Source organism: Perca fluviatilis, chromosome 14 (assembly GCF_010015445.1).
Source record: "Perca fluviatilis chromosome 14, GENO_Pfluv_1.0, whole genome shotgun sequence".
NCBI classification, from domain to species: Eukaryota; Metazoa; Chordata; class Actinopteri; order Perciformes; family Percidae; genus Perca; species Perca fluviatilis.
Genome location: NC_053125.1, coordinates 13,035,633 through 13,042,402, shown reverse-complemented (window position 1 = coordinate 13,042,402; position 6,770 = coordinate 13,035,633).

Here is a 6,770-nt window from a genome sequence, read left to right as displayed (position 1 = left end):
TTTCTCTCTTTCCAAGCCATCTTGTCAAGAATGCTTGAATGGAGCCATTATGAAGCCTACATCCAACTAGTATGGGACAGTTTAAATAAAAAGAATACAAACTAGATAGCTTGCTTTATACTTTCTAAAGCAGTGGTTCCCAAACTGAGGGTTGGGACCCCCACGAGTGGCCGAGAGCTGAATTACAGTTTTTTCCAACTGCTTACACACAAAATCACACACACACACACACACACACACACACACACACACACACACACACACACACACACACACACACACACACACCCCTCACATGTGCAAACACATTATGCTTAACTGAACACTAACCAATCACTGCTTTAGTATAGGCCTATACATAGGTCAAAGGTCAGATTACCTGTTTTGAACAATGGATGCCAACAGTAGACAGAGAGCAAGGGGAGGAGGAGGGAGAGACAGGGGACAACAACGAGGAGGAGGAGGAGTAGGGGGGAAGAAGAGGAAGGAGGAGAGCCATCTCTGATGAGATCAGGGCCACACTTATTCATCATGTGATCAACCACAGATTGACCATGAGAGAAGTCCATCTTGAGTAGCTTTACAGTGGCGGCCATACTTCAAACCTTCAGAAATGAGAACAGGCATGCAACTATCTAATGACTATTTCAGCATTACCAATCAATCAGACTTTGTTTTGCACAAAGTGCATACAATACCCCCAATAACATGGTACATCCAAAAATTTACAATTATGAAAAAAATGTTTGCCATTTGATACAAATGCTTAATTTTGAGATATGTTGATGACATTTTGAATGCAGTGTTTCATTTTGAAGGAGATGTGAGGCATTTTGCATTTTGTGTGTGCAGTTTTGGGAATTGTGTGTAGAGTTTTGAAAAAAGGACACATAGTTTTGAAAACGTGTGTAAGCAGTTGGAAAAAACTGTAAAGGGAGCGTGAGATCATTTCTGGACTTGGAAATAACAAAAGCTACAATTCTGCAACACAAAACTGTTTATTTTTTGTTTGTTTCTGTGAAATACTGTGTATAGTGTTAACTTCTTTAGGCCTCAAAAATGGTTCAAATGAAATATAAATGTCTGAGAAGATGAAATAAATCTTTGATTAAACTGCTCACAACTCATTGCTTCATTTAAAGAGGTCATAAGCAAAAACGATGACTGGTAATGAACGATGGCATCGGTGGAGTATTTAAGAGGTGTTTACTTCTGTGTAAACTAAGTCATTTTGTAATTCAGGTGTTGTGCTACTTTTTATTTGCAGTACTTGATGTTCTTCATCCAGTCTGTAGCAGACTGTAAATGACCTATTTGTAGGAAGGAAATAAGCATCTTTGATTTGTCAGTATTTTGAATGAAGTCATTAAGTACTGAAGTTGTGGAAATTATGCTAATTGTTATTGATGCTACTTCATGATTGCCAAATTATAACCGATGATATGCTGCTCACATCATCCCATTTACATGTTGCTCTCCAAACCGGCTCGTTAGCGACGGCGCCGTGACGCCAGGCCAATCAGGATCCTCTCACACCACCTGCACCCTCGGAGTCTTGCAGGGTGCCATCACAGCTTTGGCCCAAAGAGCGTCGTTGCAGCCTTGTCACGTCGAGTCAGTCCCGCTCCGTCTCTTTCCTCTCTCCATCTTCCTTTTTCGGTCAGGTGAAAAAGCCCAGCCGTCTGCATCCGGAGCCCTAACGCTCTCTGTCAGCTGGCTGTCCCTGCGGTCACAGTGGAGATTCATCTTTCTGCTGATGTCCCTTCTGTGTGGCAGAGAGTTGCCAGCCCCAGCATTCTGAAAGGCCTTCCATGGCCTCGAGGCACAGGAAGCAGGTAAACGTAAGCACGACAAGGCAACACTGATCTGCTAGTAAATTATCAAAAGGCCAAATTACCAAATGATTGCCTTCTGGATCTGACTTCTATGCTAATCCATCAACAAAATCTATACGAACACAGACACACACACACACACACACACACACACAATTACAGATACTAAAACACTGGAATCGTTTAGGTTTCCCTTTTTTGTTGTTCTAATTAATACGCCACGTCTTGGGCACACTTGAGGTAATTAACATTGTTTTTTGCCAGCAACACACAGCAGATGGTGATTGAAAATAGAGGGATGAGTCGCTCAATCAACCACCATTTGTCTGTAGCCATTAATTATCTAGCGAAGAATACATTCAGTCCCCAAAGTTGATAGTTTGGGGGGAAGAAGAATACTGTCCTTCTGTTCCTCATTACTCTTTAACAGCAGAAAGTGCTGAAACTAGAATGCCGGATAGGGAGATTGCGATTTTAATAGCACTGTCATTATCTTGGCCCATAAGGTGGCATACGATAAAAGGCTTGTCGGGAAAAAAAATGGCGCTAACAAAGGAGCGTTTCAATAAATGGAAGCCAAGCAATATCTAGTGGTTCATTCTGTTTTGATTCATCAAAGACCACTTTCAGAGATGATGGGGAGAACATGCACAGTTTCATTCAGCATAATGGGTCCAGGCACTGCAGCAGGAAATGTTTATTTTTTTTATCAGATGCCTATGGGTCCAGTAACCGATCATCCTCAGTTTGTATATGCAATCTGATTGGAATGGAAATGGAACAGCGTCTTGCCTGCAGCTATCACAGACACAGTCATGATATCATGATGTTTCAAGATTCCGTTTCTTCCTCCAGGTCTGGCAAAGTCTTGTTGGTTTTGCTTCACGTGAGCGCCTCATTCTACCTGGCAACACATATATTACTCACTCAGCTTATATGAAATATAAAAAAATAAAAGGCTACAGGAGGGACAGACAGGAAGAAGGCAAGAGAGTGAAGAATGTTAAGGAAAAAGACAACTCATTTCACATATGTAAAGAATGTTCGGGAGACTTTGATGAGTTACACAGGAGCATTTAATGAACACTCAATTGAGGAGAGAATTAAGCAGGCAGTACAGTTTAACCATGATGTGTTATTGTGTCATGCCATCCCAACTTCTAAAGTTCCTGTTTTCCTGAGGGTGTATTTATGATTTAAACTCATGCTGGAGCCGTTATGTTTAGCTGAACCTTCAAAGTAAACAAAGATATTGCGGGCGCCCAAATATCTCAACACAGACAAAGTGTGTTATGTGTTTACTCACCCTATGGCCTTGGCAGGTTGAGCAACACTGTCTTATCATACAGTCATCTATGGAGGCACAAAGTTGAACTACTCTGACTGGAGGTTGTGAGGTTATGTTGGACACTGACCTGAAGGAGACCTGGGGTACCACTGTCTCAATTTACATAGTATGAGTTCGTAAGCTAAAGTCCACCACAAAGAAAAAACTTGAAGGGACACTGGAGGCAAGAACTCAGCGACACAGCGTCACAAGGCATCACTTCTTTGATGTTTTTTTGTCACCGACAACAGCCCCCTAATCCCCCGTCTAAAATCTTGTATTTATCTGCCAGCCTTGTAGTCGGAGAAAATCAGTGTTACCTGACTTTAATTATTGTGATAGAACCGGAGATAAATGCTGTTGCTTTAATGTCAGTTGTTCTCTATTGATATAGAAGGGAAATGTGTACTCTTCTTGTGCTCAGCAGAGAATAAAAAAAAAAAAAAGTTCTTGATAGTAAATTACTGGTAGGATTGCTCATGTTCCACCCCACAGGCTTTAATTAACTAGTCTCAGGTAGTCTAATCTCATTATCGAAGAGTGCTTTTTCCACACCCTAACCTGCTTACATGATACTGAGACAGGCAGGAGAAGGATGGTATCCTCATATAAGAGCTGCCACAATTGTGCAGGGTTTTCATTTTCAAGTTGCTCTCTACTGCCACCAAAATACTAACCATTTACACATTCTTGTCACATAGCTGGAAACAAAGGCTGAATAGTCGGTGCCATTTTCAGGATTTCAACAGCATCAGACACAGCAGCCACAGCTAGATGCCAAATAAAATACAGAGCTACACATCTCAGCGGCAACATCGCAGTGTTTGTCCCACAGAGAGCCCAGCCCCATCAAACCCCATTATCTGCAAGGCTACCACTTACTTCCAACTGGAGTAGAGATAGCCGCTTATCTAGTGGTTAATAATAAAAAAAGACACATAACAGATAAAAAAAGCCATCCTATCGTGATGGAAAGAGAGAGGTGGGAGAGAAAAAGCCGACAGGGAGCAGAGAGATTTCCAGGGACAGTTTCATTCTGTGGAAAGGGCAAGCAGAAGGAGACCTCCCGCTGTAATGCGGCAGCCAAGCCGAAATGAAAGCCAGACGCTCTCTTCTCCGGGGCTAAACAGCGGCCTTAATAAAAAATACAATCAGACCCCCAACCTTAAAGTTTAATGCACATTCTTCCCATATTTCTCTTTGCACCAGTAAAAAAAAAAAAAAAGACATGGTGGAAGCTCCCGGTGTGATCCCGGCTCCCAGGCTAAGGTAGGTGTGTGTGTGTGTGTGTGTGTTAAAGAAAAGGGGGGTTGTTATACACATAATGAAGCCCCATTGAATATCAAGCACACCATCAACTCAACTATAGCTCTCTAGCTCGCATTAATGAAATTGTTCCCCCCAACTTTTTAATTAACTTGCAGACTCATGGTGTGGAGTCAAGTTGTGGACACAGACAAAGACTACAGTGCTCTTTCCCAGGTGATATGAATATCAAGGAGGGAAGTTGCTCTGAATTAAGCTGCGTTTACTTTATTAGGGGAGAAACTTCAGAGAAAGACAGATGTGCTGAGGACGGGGTTGTGTCATTTCTCCTGCATCAGTCAGCTTTCATTCGACACTTTTATATATCAGCACAGGAGGTAGGGTAGATGAATTTATTGTGAATCCTCATTTACAACACACACACACACACACACACACACACACTGTTTTCATAACTTTTTTTTTAACTTCAAGGATATCTCTTTGATAGTAATCAGAGAGAGCACACATCATAATTGCTCCACAGCGCTGACTGAAAGTGGTACAACAGTGCTTGATGAAGGGGACATTCATCACAAGGAAAGGGAGAAAATAGGGAAGCCACTATAAGAAAGAAAGTTTTTTTTTTTTCAAACACATTTCCCTTTATTGGCATGGTGAGGCTGATGAGAATTGCACATAAAAAATGAAATTCACAAGAAAGTCGTACAATAGGTAGAACCACAAAGGCATTGGTAAGGACTTGGCAGAAGGCAACGTGGATAGGACACAAACAGGTAACAACCCATAGCGACCCTCCCTCCCCCCAAACACACACACACACAGACACACACACACCTGCCTAAAATCACAAACTCACACACACACACACATATGCTCATACACATATTGTCCTTCCAAAAAAAACATGATTACCCAACAAACGTTTAAGCAGTGGCAAAGTCCTCAGTAGGTCACATTATTAAAAAGTCCGCCACAGTTGAAATTTGAACCATAAGGTGTTATAATATATTGCTACTCCAGGCAATTTACAAAGCATTTTTTTATTATAATGATTAAAGCCACATCTATCAAATGGGACACGACACCATTACCCAAACGCTATACAGACAGCAAAAAAGTAAAACAATGTCTTAAAACACAGGTAACAGGTTTTTTTCATCCTTCCCTCGACCAGTTTTTGCCTCTTTGCATCATCAAAAATTAGCCGTTTCTTGTCTCTACGGTCAAACTCCGTGAAAGGAAGACTGTGATCAGCAAAGCTTTCATACAAAAGATTTCTCCTTCCTGTGATGGAAGCTGCTTCTCTCATTACTTGGCTCGAGCTAGAAACGGGATATTAATTGAACCAGAAACCGCAAGGTTACCTTTAATGTCATGTCGGCGGCGCTGTGATATCTGGACTGTGAGTGGGGGTGGTGGGTGGAGGGGGGGCCGGGTGCTGATGGAAAGTGGTGCAGCATGCGATACATTGTTGAGTAGTTTTCTCTAGGCTTATAGAATGTCATTTAAAATCTGCCAGTTAAGACAGCTGAGAGGCAGATATCCAAAGTGGTATATACTGTACCGACTGTCATCCTGTAATAGCCATGCACTACACAACAAACAGTTCCAACGCGACACGTTTTACACACAGGGTGGAGTGAGGAGTCAGTCACGTTTGCACAGATGTCACAAGGTAATGCGTGCATTACAATCACATAGACTCAATTACATCTTAAAGGGAAGAGTGGGAGGTGGACATTGAAGTGTCTACCGCACAGGGTGTTGTCACAGGGATGAAATGCCAAGACACTGGAATGGAGTCTTCCTAGCTACCAGCGACTGGGTAATGGGTCACGTCCAAAAATCACACAACAATAGGAGCTAAAATACAACTCTGAAAAATAAGTTATTGCTTTTTATATAGTTTTTTTCTATCATTTATATTATTATCATTGTTATTATTATTAATCATTTTGTAATTTTTGTGAATAATAGTATCATCATTGTATATATATATATATATTTATATATATATACATTGTACATCAAATACAAGATCTTTAAAAAATTCAGGAAAAGGAAATTGTAAACTTTTGTTTGGCATTCACATAATCAAGCGTGAGTGGAGCGATGAACAAGTGTTTACAGTAGCACAACAAAATTCCTGCAAAATCATTTTATTGCTTATGTTCTGCGTCTGTGTGGAAAGAAAGACCAGCGATGTGCTGCAGATGTGACTGATAGTGGAGACAGAAATAAGTGGAAATGATGAGGGGCTGCCTGCTGGAGTGATTAGCTGAATGTTTTGATTGTTTTGGAAAGGCATAGAAGGTAATATTATCCCCACCAAACTGTTT